The sequence below is a fragment of the Alligator sinensis genome, unplaced genomic scaffold (genome assembly GCF_000455745.1).
Source record: "Alligator sinensis unplaced genomic scaffold, ASM45574v1 scaffold743_1, whole genome shotgun sequence".
NCBI lineage: Eukaryota > Metazoa > Chordata > Crocodylia > Alligatoridae > Alligator > Alligator sinensis.
The window spans coordinates 638,956-659,362 of NW_005842512.1; the positions used below are offsets into that span (position 1 = coordinate 638,956).

A 20,407-nucleotide genomic window follows, 5' to 3' on the forward strand; every position below is an offset into this window, starting at 1 on the left:
TGGTACTGAGACTACCAGCACTCTGATTCCTGGGTTAAAAAAATGTCTGTTAAATTCATTTTCAATGTGTCCCCTCTCACCCTTTTTCCTATAAGCTTTTAGAGTACCTCTAGTTTAACGCCAGGGCCAATGAGACAAGCATATAGAGATCTAGGAGATGCAAGCTCTGATCCTGTTGCTATTAACCACGCAAACCTGTCAAACTGAAGGTGCTTAGTTTGACGAGTTGTCTTAAAGTTCCAGATGGCATTTTCACAAAGAGCAAATGGGCTACCACGTCTAACTTCATACCAGTACAGCCTTTTCTTCATTGTACCAAAGCAGGTGGTCTTCATTAGATCAGGTTTTTCTTTTGATCCTCATACCATTATCTTCTGCGCTCAGTCAGCCTTACGCTTTCCTATTTCCAAATAAACTTTGTCTGTCTGGATAGTAGATAGAATTGGAGGAGTACAATGATAGTGATGTATTTTGTTTATATAGTACTGTCTCCTTCCCACCTCCCCTTACCCTCCTCCACCTCTCACCATTTCCTAGCCAAGACATTTGAGAAATCATACAGCAAAATAAAGACAAATATAAGGCAATCATAAGAATATAGTTGTCTCTCAAAAAGAAAAGACAAAGAAAAACCTGTTAGGCTGAACAGTTCAGTGTGTATGGTGTGGATTGAGAGCTCTGCAGTTCTGCTTGAAACAAAAGTGTTGAGAATAGAGCCATCAGAATACATTTTTACTCTGATTATAGTAAGACACCATGCTCCAGCCCTAGCTCTTAAGCAGAATGGCAACTCTGCCATCTCTGTTAAGTGAAAAAGTTCACTCATTAGGGCTAAGTACAGATAGTCACAAAGCCCGAGGCCGAATTGATTCAGTCTTTGCAGGTTAGTTTAAGCTGCAGAGATTGAATCAATAAGCAAATGAACAGACATTCACTTTTGATCCAGGGAATGCAGCCACATGCTTGGGGGGGGGGGGTGCTAAAGCATAGCCCTGTGGCATGTAGCCAACATGGGCTGTGTGTTTACATCCTCTTCCGGGTGCCCCCAAGGTCTCTGGGATTTGCAGTCCAGTATCACAGCAGCAGAATCTAGGATTTGCAGTCCAGAATCATGGCAGCAGAACTCTGCAGGGTTGCTCATCACTTCCTCTTCCTGTTTCCAGGTCCCTTTGGGATTTGTAGTCTATAGTCACAGCCAGCACTACATAAGCAGAGCAGGGCAGCTCTGTACTCAGGGGAAGGGAAGTTTAACTCTCCTCCCTGGCCCCAGACCCCAGGAGGGGTTTGGGGGGGTGGGGGAGGAGAGGACACAGTGAACCAGCCAGTGAGGCCAGTGAGCCAGTCCTCACTGCTCCAGCTAGGGAGCAGAGGTGCGCGCCAGCCCTGCTCTCTGGAGCAGACAGCACAGCTCAACCCAGGGCTGAAAAATCCTGGGATGCTGGGGGACTCTGATTTAACTTGAACCAGGAAGGGGTCTGGGGCAGAAGTTTCATAAACCAGTTTGACCCAAATCAGTTAAATCTGATACTACATTCAACCAGGTTTATCTTAAACCAGTTTCTGATCACTTAAACCGGTTTATGTGTAAGTTATGTCCCTAGCCCAAAGGCTTACTAGATGGCCTTTCAGTCCTAGGAATTTTGGTGAAATTGCAGTGAAGGCATTCAGTCTTTTAAAAGATATTGAACAATTGCCCATACTTCCAAATGTGCCCCCCACTTTGATCAAGTAAGATAGGTCAAGTGAGTTCCCATTGGTGACAGTTTTGCTATAAAACATGGTTTAAAAGGATGTTTAGTGAGCTTATGACCACCAGTTTTTCCAAGGTACTAGCCAAATCGTTCTGATCTATTAAATGAAAATGACATAAAATAATATGGTCTTGCTGACTGTAGCAAAGTGCTAAAAATGGCCTCTTCTTTTTCTGGGTTGCTTTCCCTGTCTGGCACCTTCCTAAGAAGGAATGGGCTGGATATGTATGTATATTATCAGAAGTCTGGGTATGTAAAAGCAAATATAAAAAAGCCCAGAATGTGTGCTGCTTTTGGCAAGTCATTCATTGAGTTGCTTGAATACCTGACTTTTCTCACTTTTAGAGGGTTCAGTAGTGCTTGCTGAATCAAGTCCCTAGTGTAATACTTAAACCTCCTGTCAAAAGATGGATGGTCGTATTTTGTACCACATTGTACAATGGAGGGTCCTGCAGATATGTCAGCCTTAGAAGTAGCTGTCCGGAATTACATTTAGGACGAGCAGTTTCAACTTTATTCCAGCCTGGACTGCATGTTCTGCAGCCATTAAGCCCATGGAAAGTGTTTTGAAAGAATGGAGAATGCTTTGTTAAATGAAATGGCTGGTTCAGAATTGTAACGGAAGTTTGCTGTTTTAAGGCATAGCACACATTTTAGACATACTTACTGGAGTGCCTCAGTTAAGCAGTTATGTGGAACACTGATAAAGTAATGTCTGATAGTAGTCTTCATAATTTAAAGTGCCCAAGCTTGGCATGGCAAATAGTAAAGTAGTAATAAAAATAAGACTTATGTTTTGGAATTCCTGGTTCTGCTTATGTGCTGCACTAACCAGTCATTACATAAATGTTTACACAATGCATTCTATACTAGAAAAACATATTTTGTTCTCAGAAGTGGTATTTGGTCTAGGTTGGCTGCCCTGTTTCCACTGTATGGAAAGAGCGTGTGTGAGTGAGGCTGTAAGGAGCAGGAATAGGCTAGCTTCTTAGGCTGTCAGTAATGGAAGAAGTTAATTTTCCATTTAATTGCAGAATTTTGCCTGTGTTCCCAGCAGCGTAGGCACATGGCCGGGCGCCTGGCGCAAAGTGGAAGCAGTGACTTCGACTTCTAGTTCACAATTATGAATGTGTTTCAGCAGCTGCTTTTTCCACCTCCTTTCAAGTTGGCACCTGAGGTGGTTACCCCTTTTGCCTCCACCCCCCTCACCCGCAGTTACACCACTGGCTTCTGGTATGACTTCTTGTATTAAAAAGTGGGTGTATTTACATGTGCATTAATGCGTTTTTTCTACTGTGCATTAAATTTAGTACCTCCAAGGTGAGCCCTTGATGTATTCTCCTGATGTAGCGGTAAGCTTCTACCCAGTCCCCTCTCAGCCTTCTCTTTCTTAGACTGAAGAGACCCAAATACCTCAGCCTTTCCCTGTATGGCTTGCCTTGCAAGTCTCTGATCATATGGGTGGCTCTTCTCTGGATTCTCTCAAGCTTTTCCACATCCTTGTTGAAGTACAGTGCCCAGAACTGGATGCAGCACTCCAGCTAGGCCCCTTTCAGTTGCGGTGCTAGTCAGTTTTGCGCCACCGAGCCTGTAAGTAAGTTGGGGATTGCTCATCCCTAGATGGAGCACTTTATGATTCTCAGTGTTGAACTTCACCTGGTTCAAATCCACCCAACTTGCCAGCCTGTCCAGGTCCGCTTGTATCTGCAGCCTATCTTCAAGCATGACCACGCTCCTCTATAACTTGGTGTTGTCTGTGAACTTGGCACATGAGCTCTTTACCCCCACATCCAAATCATGGATAAAGATGTTGAAGCACTGGACCAAACATGGACCCCTGAGGGACACCACTGGCCACTTCTCACCAGGACAACACAGATCCATTCATTAGTACTCTCTGGGTCCTACCCTGCAGCCAGCTTCCTATCCACCTAACAGTTCAGCCGTTAAGCCTGCAATCCTCCAATTTTCCCGTGAGAACATAATGGGATACCAGATCAAAGGCCTTTTGAAAGTCTAGGTATACAATGTCAACTTCCTCTCTCTTAACTAGATGGCCAGTTACCTGGTTGTAGGAGGAGATGAGATTGGTAAGACAAAACCTGCTCGTGACAAAGCCATGCTGGCTGTCATTCAGAATCTTACCTTCTGTAAGCCTACCGCACATTGACTCCTTGATGAATTTTGTCAGGATTTTCCCTGGGATAGAAGTTAGGCTAATTAGCCTATAGTTACCCAGGTCCTCTCTCCTCCCTTTCTTAAACATAGGCACAACATTGGCCCTCTCCCAGTCTTCAGGGACCTCCCCCGAGCACCATGAGTTTTGGAAGAGTTTCGCCAAAGGTCCCGCAATGACTTCAGCCAGCTCCTTCAGCACTCTTGGATGAAGTTCATTCAGTCCTGCTGACTTATAAATGTCTAACTTTTGTAACTGATCATGCACCAGCTCAATGCCAACAGTAGGAAGGCCATCTGACTACATGAGACCCTCAACATAAATGAGAGAAACATTCCAGGGTAAAGTGGTTTTATACGTAGATTTTTTTTTTAAACAGGTTCTAGGAAGAAAGGGCTTTTGAAAGCTCCCTGTTATTTAAGGCAAGACTTGCTAAAATTTCTTTCTGGCTGATGTGTTTTGTCCCTTTCATATGTAAGTGGAAAAGAAAAACAACAAAAATCCAGCTTCTGTCAAACTTGAGTCAAACAGCATTGAAAGTGCTCAGATTTGAGGTACAGTCAAAACACTGAATTAAAAATGGCCCTCCTTTCAGAGTTTAAAAACTCCAAAAGCATCGATCCACGCTTCCTAAAGTGAGGCTGGCATGGCTCTGACTTCCTGTTCTTGATCAGTAAAAACCAGATCCCAGGTTCCTCAGATTTCAGAATTGTTTTGATTTTTGTTTGGTTTCAGGCCCATCTTTGCTCTGTATTGACTACTATCCCCTTCTTCCCCTGCCGATAGCCCCAGAGCTGGGTCGGGGAGGGGCAGTTTGGCAGCTTCCTTGGAGGCTGCTGGGGTGCCCCTGCCTGCTAGCTAGGGTCAATGAAGTTAGGCTTCAGCCCTTACTCTTGACTCAACAGATGAATATCTGTTGTGTGGGGGTGGGGAGTAATTCATGGCACTTTATGTAAAGGGCCATGAGTTAGGGCAGTTCTCCTGAACACCTGTAGGCACTCTCAGTGTCCATTATTCCCTTCTGACTAGCAACATGTACATGAGACGCTGGCTGCATAGTAACTTGTTATTATCGTGCAGTAGCGGTGCATGGCATGAAGTGTGACATGACGCTAATGCACAGTAGTAACAAGCTACTGTGCGGTTATTGTCACCAAAGAGCTGTTCAGGGACACTAATGCACAGTAACCCTGGGTTACTGCGCACTCATTTAGTGCTTGTGTCTGCAAGTATTTAATGACTCTACAGTTACAACTGCGCATTTGGTGTCTCGTGTAGACACATCCACTTCATGTCATCTGCCCATAGCCACAGCGCCTTCCAGTTAAGTACAGGAAGCTCCCTCATTCTCCTTAAATCCAGTTGTATTGTGGCAAATTTCAATTATAATGACTACCCACCACCCAATTTCTGCATTTTATTGCCTTATGTTGTTCTGTTTGGTGCCAGTTTGTGCCTTTTTGGTCCATGGAGCTGTTTCTCTCTGGCACAGCTCTCCTGCTTTGTATTTTTTTATGCACTAATGCGACAACACACTAATAATAATCAAATTGTGGGAATGTGAAATCATTATTTCATGTTTAGTAACTCAGAGCACGTGTTTATGTTGTCCATATGAATGCTACTTTTTACAGGTACTTGAAATACAATAGGGAAATTTAAAGTTGACTAACCAGAAAATCATCTTCAGGGCTGTAAGAGTGACCATCAAAGACGTGTGAAAGTTACAGGCTGTTTTTTACTAGTACTTTGTGTCTTGCGTCTGCTCATGCACATGGTTTTAACTCTTAAAAACTTCCATAGACATATGAACCCTGATAGTGTCAATAGGTTATATTTGGAGAGAGCACTTTATATTCAGCTGGAGACCAATAAGCACAATTCATTTTTTACAAAATGATAGTGATTTGCAAGTTGAATTTTAAGAAAGATATATTTAGAAAAGGACTTTATCGTTTAGTTTGGCATAAAAAAGGGCAGCTCATTCATAAGTTTCTGCAGAGCTAATTATACAAAGTCTGTAACTACTTAGCATGTAGAAATGCCTCCAGTGCAGTTGTTATCATGAGCTTAGGGGTATATTGAGCTAAGGTGTGTTATGAATGGTGAATCCATGAATATAAAGGAATGTGGTATCATACTTACAAATTACAGGACATGTAATATTGTACCTTAGGGCCTGACCCAAAGCCCACAAAAGTCTGTGGGAGGCTTGTCATTGCAGTAGGTTTTGAGTCAGGTTCATAGTGCAGAAAGTCCATGAAAATTAGACATGGGAATTAGGGCTGTGCGAATCAGCACCATTTTGTTTCGACTTCTGTTTCGCTGTTTCGAAGGGACGATGTTTCATTTTGTCGTTTTGTTTCAAAGCACTGTTGTGTTCGTTTCGTTGAAAATGTTCCACTGTTTTGACACGTTTTGTCCATAGGCTATAATGGGGAATCATGAAAATGCCTATAACTTTGTCATTTCTAGCCTGATTTGGATGAAAAGTGTAGGCATGGTAGTCCCTTCTGAGTGCATGAAGCCGGCCAAGTTTCAGGGAGATAGGTGCAGGGGTTTCTGGGAAACTGCACACAAACTGCTGACAAACAAAACTTGTATCATTTGCAGCACCCTGCTGTCATCCCACATGCAGCTCTGGGGGCCTGCACCCCCTGGGAGGGCTGTGGGGCTGTGCTGGACTTTTCCTGGTGGGTGCGGGCCCCCGGATCTTCATGCAGGGTGACAGCAGGCTGCCACTGCCGGCTGGGGCCAGTGCTAGCACCTGAGTCTGCCCAAGCTGAGCGCTGGGAAGAACCCAGTGCTGGCACTGGCCCCAGCTGGCAGCGGCAGCCTGCTGTCATTGCACACACAGATCTGGGGGCCTGCACCCCACGAGAGGGCTGCAGGGCTATGCCAGACTCGTCCTAGGGGGCACGGGGCCCTGGATCTGCATGTGGGATGACAGCAGGCTGCCACTGTCAACTGGGACTGGCACTGGGCACAGCCTGTACTGAGCTCCGGGAAGCCTGGTGCTGGTGCTGCTGCTGTCCTCCCACGTGCAGATCTGGGGCCCCATGCTCCCTGGGAGGGATGCAGGGCTGAGCCAGACTTTCTCTAGGGGGCGCAGGCCCCTGGATCTGCGTGCAGCATGACAGCAGGCTGCTGCTGCTGGCTGGGGCCATTGCCAGCACCAGCCTTCCTGGCACTTGGCACAGGCTGCACCCAGCGCCGGTCCCAGCTGGCAACAGCAGTCTGCTGTCATCCTGCATAATGTGGGGGCCCACACCCCCCCAGGAAGAGCTGGGGGAAAGATCGGGGAGCTGGGGAATCCAACCGGGAACTGGGGGAATGTTCAAGGACCCGAACATTTCCCCAGCTTTCTTATTGCTTTCCCCAGCTCTTTCCAAGGGGGCGCAGGCCCCTGGATTTGCACGCTGAGTTTCAGTAGGCTGCTGCTGCTGCAGTTTCAGTGGGAGCCTGCTGAAACCCCGCATGATGCCCTCCCCCCCCCCCGGGGAAGAGCTGGGGAAATGATTAGAGAGCAGGGGGAAGCAATCAGAGAGCTGGGGAATTAAACAGGGAGCTAGATGGCAATATCAGAGCAGTCCTTCCCTCCTCTTCCTCCTCCCTCTCCTTAGTTTCTGTTTAGCTGCAGCAAGCCCAGCTTTGAAACTTGATATGTTTCGAAACTTTTGAAATGTTTCAAGTGCCCTCATTTCGTTTCGAAGTTGTTTCAAAGCCTTTTGTTTCACCTCGATTTTGCTGTTTTGAGCTTGAAACGCATCCAAACAGCTTTGAAACAAAACACCCATTGAAATTTTGCACAGCCCTAATGGTAATCAGTTCTTTGAGTTTGTTTATACAGGCTATTTGCCTGTTTCCTGCTGTTTTATAAGACTTTCCCCTAACTTCTACCCTATTATTGTAAAAGGAAGGCATATAGGCCCAATCAAGGCCCCATTATGTTAATCCCTGTACACACATGGAATAAAAAGAAAATATCTGGATTCAAGTGCTTATGAGATATATCCAACATAGACTAGCTGTCAAATGAGCTTAGATTATTAATCAGTTTATGAATAAATGTCTGGGATTTATCTTGCTGTGACACTTTATAATGAATAAGCAAACTGGTTCTGTACCTCCTGTTTCAAAGATTTAGAGCTGCAAAAGATCTATTAATGTAGGTCCTGCAGACTGGCTTCCTGGCAGCTTGGGATAATTCTTTCAGTGTCTGCCTAGGTGTTTTGCCCTGTCTAATTTCAAATGTTCACAGCTCCAGGACTTCTGTTCTTTTCCTTAAGAAACTATTTGACAGTCTAAAATATCTTGTTGAGTTGTGTAACAACAACAATAATTAACAATAATAAGAAGAATAATGTTAGTAGTAATCATCATCATACTAAATTCTTACCTTTTTAAACTTCATCCCAGTAGGAGGCTCACATACCTTCTTCCTTGTAGACTCTTATTGTTTTTTTTGACATTTCATCTAGGTCTAGATACAGAAATATTAATGTATGACAAAAACGCTCTTCTTGAAATAGCATATTCCTTCAAATATAAGAATAACACAGAAGAGTGCAGCTTGGAGTTTTGTGATCTTCAGATTGACCGTACCTAGGAATCACAGTCATGGAAAGAACCTGCTGCTAGAGACCCACTCCGATTCATGCTTTGGTATTTATATGTATCAGAGGCAGGGCACTGATGTCACCTATCCTCACCACAGACATCATACAGACGTCAAATGTAAAGAAGGTAGAGGAATGCATTCGCTCAGTGGAGCTCTTCAACAAGGCTCATTAGAAGTGTGTCCAGTTTTGACATCTGCCATCCTTGGAGGAAAAATATTACCTCCAGCATCTCCCCTGCAGACATGGTGGTGTAAAAATGCACTCTTCTGTGACAGTAGTTCTCAAATTTTTTAGACTCAGGGAACCCCTCAGAAAGTGCCAGCTCTTAGCTTTCACTTGTTTTTTGGCCATGGCAAAGTAGATCAGTGCTTCTGTTGCAAGAGCTTGGAAAGGACCACAGTAGACCGGAATATTTTTGACACTATGGATTTCTATTTTGACTCTCTGGGTTTATCTTGTGAAACAAAGGTGTTTGTACACCTAACTGTGCTAATAGTGGGCATCACCCTGTGGCCCCCTAACAGTATCTCACAGCACCCTTGGGTGCTGCAGCACTCTGATTGAAAAATGACTTCTATATCCATAAAAATAGAGCTGGCGTGGTATGTCTTAAGAACTAGTGTTGTACTCTATGGAGCCACTGTCCTCCTTAAGCAGAGCAGTAGTGAAACTACACACTAAACAACAGCTTCCATCTTTAATACTGGCAACTACACCCCTTCTGGAACCTTTCCCATTCAGATTTCTTTATAATCCTTCCACATAAAGCTTTCACAATCATAGCCATAGGCTTCCTGTTCAAGCGATACAGCCCAGATTTGTGACATCAGAGTCTTTTCTGGGCTGGTGTCACAAGCACTGGAACAGCATGAAACTTTTTTTTAAAATCAGTTAGAGTGTGGGTGTATCATTTTCAAAGTCTAGAATTTTAAGCAAAGAATTTTAACTGCAACACTGGGTTAATAAAGGGTTTTATCCTCTTCAAAATCAAGCAAGTAACACAAGCATATATAATGCCAGGTTCCTTGTGAATCATTGGAGACTGCATACTTCGACATTGTGTTTGCCGGAACTCCTTTAAAGTGCTGTTTTTTTCTCTTTCTCTCAGCTTTTTACTGCACTTTGAGGTGCAGTGTACAGTAGAGAGAAATGTCCCTTTAATGCTTTAATAGAGGGATGCAAAGAGCAGCTTCTTTTTGGGCCTTTTAGCATGCTTCTGAAATTGGCTGTCAGTGGACATGTCTACACATGCGCTTTAATGCACAATAGCCTATTTTCCTGTGCATTAAAGTGGTGCGTAAAGTGCTATTACGCTAATGCACAGTAAAATAAGCTACTGCATGTTAAGCGTTACCTAAAAAGTGCATGCAGGCGCTGCTGGGTATTAGGACAGCTTAATGCACCTTAATTTAGTGCCTCGCATTGGAGGGCATTTTTACATGTGCTCTGGGGGTGAGGGGAGGCTCCAAGAGGTGCTCTAATTAAAGCGCCACAATGTCTCATGTATCAGCATCCCTGCGCTTCAAAATGACAGTGGGGGCACTTTAACTAAAGCTCGTTGAACGAGCTTTAGTTAAAGCACCCCACTGTCATTTTGAAGTGCAGGGATGCTGATACATGAGACGCAGAGGCTTGCTGGAGCGCGCTAATTAGCACACTCCCACAGACTCTGTTTATCGAGTCTGTTCTGACATGCTGTAATTATAATGCATTGGAGCAGCCTCCCAGCATGTTTAGGCACCCAAAGGTACTAAATTTAATGTGCATTAGGAAAAGCACGTTAATGCATGTGCAGATGTACCCAATGATTCACTAACATAAAAATTCAAAATACTCCTGCCCTTTACAGCATTTCCTGTCTCTCTTGTCTGACAGTTAAGGGACTGAGCTCATGGGTTTAGCTAGGATTTCTTGTTTATGGTTCACTACAACTAGATTGCCAGGTCAAATCAACCCAGACCAGTATATTTAGGAGTTCCTGAGAAGTCCATTGTCCCCAACGAGCTATCTGATTACTCCAGTTTGTGCTCTGTGTAAAGCGTGTTCTCTGACACCAGCAGGGCCACACTCGTCTGTCCAGCAAATGTTACTTAGGCTTTGCACTTGCTGTTTTTGAAACAGGGAATACTTTTAGGTAAAGTTATCATAATATAAACTGCAAATTGACAGGCTGAATAGTTGTGGTTAGTATGTGTGTGAGTGGTGATGACATGGGAAAATATGTTGTTTTTCTACAGATGACTGTTTGAGGTTAGTTCTAGACCATTTTGTTCATGATGTGCCAGCTAAAATTATGAGAGCGTGACTTAAAAGTAAGCAGGTTTTGTTATGTTTTTAAAGCCTGGTAAAGATTTATTGTCAAAGTAAGATTATAGTTATATCTACAGAGAAAGTTTAATCAATCTATCAATGTATACATACAGATACATTTTTTGAAAAAGAGCCATTTTTAAAGGGGGGGAAATGCAAATCCTGTACATACATCAAGTACTTTGTTATGCTTTCTAATCTAACAGAGAGGGTCTGTACAGATTTTAGTCAATGGCTTTGCATAGTGCATGGCCAAAGTGTATCCCCGTGGAGCAAATGCGGTCTTAAGAATTTTAAGTTGGTTTCTGCAGCCACCATCCTCTTCAGTGCAGAACCACAGAGTTGGGAAATGTGAGGCACTTCTATACCAAAGCCAGACAGAGCGCTGCGTAGTGCGAACCTGTTGTATGTGCAGGCTTCACCTCTATGTTCCAGTAGCCCATTAACTACCATTTTGCAAGTGCTGCTGTAGGAGTCCTGGCAAGGTGAAAATGTAGTTTTTGTGCATCACACAACTCACTTAGTTGCAGTAGGATCCAGGTTCATCAAAAAGTGTCACCTTGCTGAGTCAAGTATCCTGAACTCAAAAGTGCCTATACCCTATTTATAAAGCACGAACATGAAAAATCAGCGTTATAAGGTAGTAGATGAAGTTAGTTAAATACATTCCCGTATGACGATAAAAACAAAAGTGACTCAAATGTCAGTTTCTTCCATAGTAGGAGTCTATATGATGTGGGCTGCCGATACGTGGTAAAAGTAATATGCAAAATATACAGAACATTTCTTTTACTTTCATCTGCCTCTTGTTTCATCCTGCGCTGTAAGGAGGCGTATGTCTGTAGAAAGGCCTGACACATTTAGAGGGACCTTGAAACAGCTAAAGTGAATCGCAACACAAAATGAAACTGAGGAAAGCAGAAGGCACCATTAATGAAAATTACATTAGAAAGCAAATACAACAATATCAAAATGGTTCTAACTTTACGTGAAAGAACACCAAAAAACCTGACAAAAAAACTACACAGCTTTTTTCTGCATAACTCTTGATAACACAGTTTCAAGTTTCAGTGTTCCAAAACTGCTTAAGGCAACTTATCAATGAAATTTTAGACTTCACTCTGTTTTTCCTTGCGTTACTACAGACAAACGTTCTGTACAGAAATTAAATTTCTGAGAGGCTGAGCGCTATGGGACTCTTCAGCCTGGAAAAGCGCAGGCTCAGGGGTGATCTGATGGCTGCCTATAAGTTTATAAGGGGTGTTCACCAGGATCTGGGGGAACGTCTGTTCACCAGAGCGCCCCAAAGGATGACAAGGTCAAATGTTTACAAACTCCTCCATGACCGTTTCAGGCTGGACATAAGGAAGAACTTCTTTACTGTCCGAGCCCCCAAGGTCTGGAATAGACTGCCGCCAGAGGTAGTTCAGTCACCTACTTCGAACGCCTTCAAGAGAAATTTGGATGTTTATCTTGCTGGGATCCTATGACCCCTGCTGACTTCCTGCCCCTGGGGCAGGGGGCTGGACTTGAAGATCTTCCAAGGTCCCTTCCAGCTCTAATGTCTATGAAATTGCTAGAAAAGCCCTCTGAAGGCAATGTTTTTCTGTCTTGTGATTTTCTAATGCTTTTATGGACAAAGTGTTGCCAGGTCATATGGTGCCATGCTTTGGGAAGAAGAGGAAAATAGAGTGAGTATCTCTCACCACCTCAGCTGCCTATGAGATGAGCTGCATATAGTCCTAGCATACTCTTGAATTTAAACCCAGCCAGTACATCAGTTAGGGCTCTGCCAACCCAGTGTCAGCCAGCCATCAGCAGCAAACACAGAGGGGAACACTAATTCCTCCATTCTGGAGTAGTGATAAAGATCTCTGGAGGTGCCTTTCCCTGGCCTTGACTTCCTGGAGTCATCCTTCTTTGCATACCTTCCTCCACAACCCCAGCTCTTGCTCCACTCCATAACATGTCTTTGCCTACCTCAGAACCACCTGTGGGTCTGAAATTCTGTGGAGCTTCATTGTTAAGGGCCTGGTTGTGTAGTCTTCAATCAGGAACCTGCCTGTTGATCCCTGCTGATTATTAAACATTATTAATATGCTGATTTTATGAATGAGTTCTCATTTAGTAGCATTGAAATGTTGATTAAATAATAATTAACATTTGGATATTTAAAATTTCTCTCGCTATCAAGTTCTAACGGTTTATAATGGAAAAAGTGCTTGGAAATAAATATAAAGGCCAAGACTGTCGAGTGTGAAACTTCTGCCACTCTTAGCCAAATAGCTTTTAAAAGCTGTAAGAAATCAATATTGAATCCTGCCATGACTGGACATACTATTAAATACCCAAGGTGAAATATAGACTCCTTTTCTGATGATTTTTCCGAGGCCTGCATTTCGTCCCCAAATGTATATTTTTATTTCTTGGACCCCAGCCCTGAAACACTTAAGCACATGGTTAAGCTTAGTACAGCTCTTCACATGTATAGATTTCAACTCAAGTGCCTTTGTACATGTTCTCTGGAGTGGGACCTTAGGCAGAAAGAACTCAAGAACAGACTATAGTCCTTTGTGTTTGTGCCTTGCCTAGCACAGTGGGACCTTGATCCTGACTGAGGCCTCTGGGCACAACACTATCATAAATTTTAAATAATAATAATCCTGTAAAAAGTTAAATAAACGTGTCAAGTTAATTTTGTACTCCCCTCCCTTCAGACTGATTAGCATAAATTGAATCTTTTTAATAATTCGTCCAAGTAATTCCCACTCAGTACCAAAGGCTGATTGCCTGTGAAGTGTGGCAATATCTATGGGTCTGATATCACTAAGTATTCAGAGGTGCCTGGGAAGACCTAAGAGAATCTGCTCCTATATTTGCAGTATTTATACAGTATGCAAATACCATGCAAATACACATGTGCTGTTTTGGTAAATAGTTATACAGTATATATTTGCCATACAGATTTTGGTCACTTTAACAGCTGATGCCAATATTATACAGAATGGGGTGCTGTATATTGTGTTGAGTAAATATATTATAGTAGATCACTTCAGCATGTTAGGGGTTTATTTTTTTTGCCCCCAAATAGTTGCTGAAGCTACAACATCAGTTCTCACTCTCTCTCTCTCTCTCTCTCTCTCTCTAAGACACACCTGTACCCTACCTGATCAATGGGATCAGGCTGCGTGCAGCACCAGGTCCTGGACCCAGCACCCCCACCCAATCCAGAAAGGAGATGGGGGGAGGGGATGCCATTAGCTTGACATCAAGGACCCTTTATCTCAGGCTCACTGCATCCCAGACCCTTAAAAAGTATGGAAGCCTCAGCTGCATGCCCGCTTTTTAAGTTCCCAGGGCACCCAAGGAAAGGGGAGTGGGAGCTCTCTACTCCCCAGCTGCAGGCACCTTTTCGTGGTGTGCAGCATGGGCAGCTGGGGAGGCACTAGGCAGTATTTAAAGAGCACTGCTGAGACGGCTTCCCCTTTGCTCCTTGCCAGGGGCTTTAAATTGGCACCCGTGGGGGATCAGAGGCTTCAGGTGGGCTTTAAAGTCCCTAGTGGACCTTTGACTCTCGTGTTGTGCCCAGAGCTTCTAATCCACTCTACCTGACAGCCCAACCATAGCTGTAGGGTGTGGGGTTTTGACAATCTGCTGATTATCAGGTCCAGCCCTCAGACTGCACTGGGGATTCAGACTGGCTCTAGCATGATCTGGGACCCTGGGCTGACAGTCAGATGATTGTCAGCCTCAGCCCCAGACCACACTGGAGCAGGTTCAGGTCCCTAGTCAGATCCCAGGGGCCAGCTGACAATCAGCTGATTGTCAGCCCAGCTGGACCTGCCAGCACTTGTCTTATAACTTGCCAGTGCAAGTAGAGCCTGGGATTATGACTATGCTTTATGAATATGCATGATGATCCCAGGCTTCCCCTGTACTGGCATGTAGTAATGCTGCAACTAGTATTTGATCCCTGATCCCAAAAATCATGCTTCCTACTATGGATGTGTGGTATGGCAGGAAGGGGTGATTCTTGGCATCAGTGATCAGGCCCTACAACACCATTAAATGAGAGTTTGCCAGGGCCCTAAGGCAAATAGCCTTTCTATTCTTTCTTCCCCAATAGTAATTTCCTTAACATTCTGCAATTTTGTTTTTTAAAGGTAATGTATAAAATTGTAAACAGGCTTCCCCTTTTCCCTCCTGTGCCTGATCTGTGCAAAGTGTGCCTTTGGTTACATCTGGGAAAATTCCTTGGCTAGGAAAATCATCATACTTGTTGTACTGTAACATTGCATAAAAAGCCAAGTGCAGTCCTGCCATGCTAGCTCCTTCTTTGCAGTAGAATACTATTTGTATGCATTCAGTCCTAGGGACTGAGCACGCAGAAGGAGAGAGAGGAATTAGCTCTGTAAGCATCTCTCAGAAACCATTGTGAAGGGAGGGGTTTTTTTTTAATTGCAATCTCAAAATCCAAAGAGGATCAGCAGTCAGCATGTTTGAATGTCAGCCAAGACACTAAACTGGCAGCCTTCCACTTTGATATCAGTGTGACTGAAATGTGTACTCAGTGACTGGATTCAGGCCCTTCAGAGTTTGCAAGCAAATATTTCTGCTTCCACAGATTAACATGAAAAATAGAAAAAGCTGTGTGTACATGTGTGAGAGAGAGCTAATTCTAGATAGTACTAGCCATTAACATTCAACAGTCCAGTCACAGCCCTGTGCTTAGAACCTCACTTGAGAGGTTATGTTCCATTTCCAACATGCATTTAATTATGCCCTTTAATGTTTTAACTATTAAATCAGCCTTGTATAACAGCTGTAAACATCTCACACTGGCAATAAGCTGGAGGAAGGTAAAGTGAATGGACATTTTGTGTAAAGGTTGTATGAAACGAATGAAAAAATATGCAAATAAGCTATGATACAGCCAAATTTGCATTTTCTCATGGGTTTAGTGATGATATGCACAGCATGAGTTTGTCAGACTTGCCTCTTGAGATGATGCACGTACTGGTGGCATGGCCCTGCAGGGTCAATTTAACAAGTGTAACATTGTGATTTTCTATGCGGCTTCTCAGAACCACTGAGCAACATGCAGCAATAAATAGTGACAGAAGAAATCGATTTTTAGAGTAAATGTATTCGGTGGAAAAAAAGTGTTATACAAATCTTTAGCCTTGCCAGAAAAAAAAAGGTTGAGTAATGCTGTGGTGACACGACTCAGGTTTCCAAATTAAATTTGCTCTCCCTCCCTCTCTTTCTTCCTCCCCCCTTCCACTTACAGTCCTGTGGAGTACTTTGGAGTAAGATAGTATATTAATCTCTGTGTGATTATGCCATTAGAGTGGCATACAATATAATAGGTGTTTTGGTGCAATCCCACTCTGGCTTAATTTATTAACTCAGTTACAGCTCTCAAAATGTGTTGCTTTGCATAACTGAATAGGAAGGAGGGAACACACTTGAGTGTTATGATGATAATTTTATCAGGAAGAGAAAATAGACATTCACTCTCCAGAACCCCTTGCAGTGTACTTTATGCACATTCAAAGCCAGAATTTGGCCTCTAGTTTAACTGTATCATCGGATAGATGTTGAAAGTTTTTCCTTATTACACTTACCCACACAGACAATCACATCATTCTTCAGTGTACCTATATGTATTTCAAGTGTTGATGTAAAGTGCCCCTGAAGTAAATTTACTGTCTTTTGCCCTTACCAGTTTTTCTTTTTTTTCAGGTATACATTTGTATTTAAGGTAAAAATAAACCAAATGGAACATACTGAATTAGAAGTTCTTGATATTGACCTTCATGTACAGAATGTTCTCACAAAATAAGGCATGGATATATAAAAAATCCATCCATTACAGCCAAATTTGTTGGTTTTTTAGGATTGTAAAAGCGGCCCTTTTAAATTTTTGTTGTTACTATAAGCACTTGTAGTTGACTCAGGAGATGGTTTTGGCCCAATATGTACAAGAAGTTTAAGTTCATCCACACAGAATAGGGGCTGTTGTTGTGAAGGGTTCTGAGCACTGCTACAAGACATTTAGCCTGTTATTCTCCCATATTTTTATCCAAAGTTTACTGAGCTGAGTGAAAGTCAGCTTCAAGGGGGTTTTGATCAGGGTCCAAGAGCGCTAAAATAAGACTTTAATGCTCAATCAGGATAGTACTTAAGCAAGAGTTCAGGTTCCACTGAGACTAAACACCTCCCTTGGTGCTGCCCTGAACATGATTGAACTTAAGCACTTGCTTAAGTGTTTTTCTGCTGGGCTTTAGTACATACACTCCTATTCTACTTGGCTTCACAGAAGTAGAGAGTTTGGCTGCTTTCAGATGAAGAGGCTGCCAAAGAAAAAATTCAAGTGTGTTCACATTTTTTCTCAGTTTCTCTATAAGTATTCAAGCACTTTTTAGAGCAAGTTTTGTTAATGTTTTAAGTGAATGTTGTGATTGTCTGATGCATTTTGGGCTCTTAATTCCTATTATAAAATGTTTAAATGAAATTGAATTGAGGTTTGTAAGCAGGGTGAAGGGAGACTGTATTAATTTGAATTGCATTATGTTTTTGGATCAGTATGTGTGTCTGCCATTGACTTCAGCAGAAGCCTTTTATGCACATTTGAGGACAGAATTTGGCCTCTAGTTTAACTGTATCATTGGGTAGATGTTGAAAATTTTTCCTTATTATACTTACCCACACAGACAATCACGTCATTCTTGAAGTTAATATTCCTTTGACTTTCCCATATGCAAAAAATTATGTGAACAGCTGTGTAAGTAACAGCATACAGCAATACAAATTATTGGTGGTAAGAGGCAGAGCCCTTATTTCAAAATCATGTCTGGAGAGGTTATGTGTACAGAAATTCACTTTGTTCTAATTATGCATACTAACTGTCAGTTTTGTCTTCCACGGGCTTATTACTAACAATAACTAGTGGAGTTTTGCCTTTTTTTTTTCCCCCCCAAGAACCATGTATAGAGTTTCATTTTGGCAGCTAATATTATCAAGAAAACGATATCAGAATCGTGTGGGATTTTGTGAGTCATTACCAGAAATATTTCAGTTGGTGGATGGGCCCTGAAAAGTGTCTGCTTTGAGTGTTTGCTGTGTAAAAAGTTGCGAACAAATAGTCTTGGGCCTAAATGAATTGTGTGATCTCTTTAAAACACTCCACAGATCCTGCTGTTTCCATTGGTACCAAAACTCAGTCAATGGACGTCTACTGAGACCCCACAAAGCTGCCTTTTTTGTTGAGGACACTCAATTAACATTATATATTATTGCACAGCAGAGCGCACTCACAAGGCTTTAAATAATTTAGATATGATAGGAGGCTGCAACTCCAGAAACCAAGGCAGCAGCATTTATAGAAGTGCTGGGAACAGTGTGATTGTGTGTCTATTTAACCTTCACACAGGCAACAAGAACAATCTGCCTTCTTTAGCTGATGCTTGCTCCTCCCCACGTAGACAAAATAAATACTATGAGAACTATGAGAAGTCCTGTATGGTATCGGGATTTGAGAAATGCACACCTCAACCTCCTGCAGAGCGTTGTTGCCTATACTCTTCCTTGGGGTACCATTGGTGGCTGTAAGAGCAGACTTTTTGTGGGGTTTCCTGATCATAGAGTTCCTTATTTTGTGTCCGCTTTTTCATAGTCAGATCTGGAATACCTAAAATTTTCACAGTTCAAGACTTCCAAAGTTCATCTCTGGTTTGTTTGTTTGGGGGGGGGGGGGGGGTTGGTTTAGGATTTGAGACTCTCCCATGGAACTCCTCTCCTTTTTGCCAGGCCAAAGCATAGACTTAACTTAACTAACTTAACCAGCCTCCTACTTCAGTCTTTTATCTTTACTACCTTCTGCAGAGCCCCAGGGCCTACTACTTTCATAAGTGGTTATGCTTTTTAAATTCCTGGCTCGATGTATTTCAGTCATGAGTAACAAAGTTTCCTCCCAGAGATTTGCCATCCTGTCTCTCTGCAGAAATTGCTGTCCTGACACAACTGATTGCATATCATTTTCCTTTAGTTGGCGTGTTTTAGCAGTCGTTCCACTTTGTACTCCAGATTACTGCTTTTTTTTTTTTTTTTTGCATGTGGCTGGCCTCATGTCAGTGCTCTCCAGACTAGTCTATTGTTAGGAGCCTGTCAAACATGAACTGCAGATTCTCCTTACCCTCCCGCTCAGCCTTTGTTAATCATAAACTTGTAGAATTGCTTCCATTTGTCCTCATGTGGTTTGCAGATATTTTTCAATGAAAAAAAAATCCTACAGGAACATTTTGGATGAACTGGGACCATTTGGATGCACTCTTCCAGATAACGAGGGTAGACTGAGCCTGGAGTCTCTTCCCATCTTCTCTGTGCTCTGTGTGTGTGTGTGTGCGCATGTGTGTGCGCGCGCATGCAGTGTTTTTTGATTGCAGTCCTGAGAAGGTATGTATGTATTTACTCTCATGCATTTTGCCTTAGTATCTGGGAGTCGGCAGTTTCTCACTATCAATGGAGTTATTATGTACAGAGACTTTCCTTTCAGGCATTAGACCACGGGTGGCTAATCCGTGGCATGGGTGCCACAAGTAGCAGGCGCAGCTTCTGTGTGGCACCTGGCAGACTGGGGAGGGGACAGGCAACAGAGTTGCAGATAGGGCAGGGAGCAGAAAGCTGAGCAGCAGATCAGGTAAGGGAAAGGGATCGGAGTGGCACTCGGGGAGAGTGTGGAGTTAATTTGTGGCACACGTGCCAAAAAGGTTGGCCCCCTCATGCCTTAAAGTATTGCATTGTGTTGCATATAAAAACAAATATTTTCTGATCCAAATGATAACCAAGACATTGCAAGAGGAATGCTTTGTCAAAGTCATAATGTAGGTGGGAAAAGGAGCAGTAGAGACTTGGCTACACTCTGAGTCCAGTTAAAACCCATAGTACAGGCTGTATTGTAGCCCTGTAATATGCAACTCTGTCCGAACCCTGACATGAATTTGATTGTCATGTTTAATCCCATACCCAGCAGGCTGTATAATATGCACCTCTTCCAGCTGCTTTGCAGTTTAGGAGTGTCAAAGGAAAATAAAATCATGTCCTCTCTTCTTGCTGGCCTTCCAGAGGTTATAAGAAAACCACAGTGATATTGGGACAACAGCTTGATGATTTCTGTCTGGCATTCCTTGCTGAAGACAGTTGCAAATAGTGACACTTTAAAGCCAGAAAGCCCAGAAAGAAAGACGAAGTACAGGAACAATGGAGCGAAGGTTGCATGACTTCTTGCTGGTTTCACAGTGGTCAGTTGATGAGCTGCTTACAGTGGTCATGGAGAGCAAAGGACTCAATCAGTAATTGCATGTAGAGCTACAGTCTGCAGGCTATATGCTTACAAAATCTGACAGATCCATGCAAAGCACTCGTGAATAAGAGTTCTAGCTTTATGTCCTGATGTAGGAGAAATATCTCTTGCAGACTTTGATTGATTTATTTTTTTAACTCTCCCTGGTAAAAAGTCTTCCACATGGGAACTATCTATATAGCTA

The 20,407-nt window shown here is 42.9% G+C and overlaps 1 protein-coding gene across 11 annotated transcripts in view; it reads left to right on the top strand.

The window, feature by feature from the left end:
- The window catches only part of ATXN1 (ataxin 1), a 272,506-nt gene that overhangs the window by 178,494 nt on the left and 73,605 nt on the right, over positions 1–20,407 (top strand). Inside the window, exon 1 of one of the 11 annotated variants that reach the window (XM_025213222.1) lies at positions 19,138–19,316. The exons of the other annotated variants lie outside the window; for them this stretch is intronic. The gene's annotated coding sequence lies outside the window, so the exon portion shown is untranslated. Of the gene's footprint in view, positions 1–19,137; positions 19,317–20,407 lie in introns of those variants that run through there. 11 annotated transcript variants of the gene reach the window in all.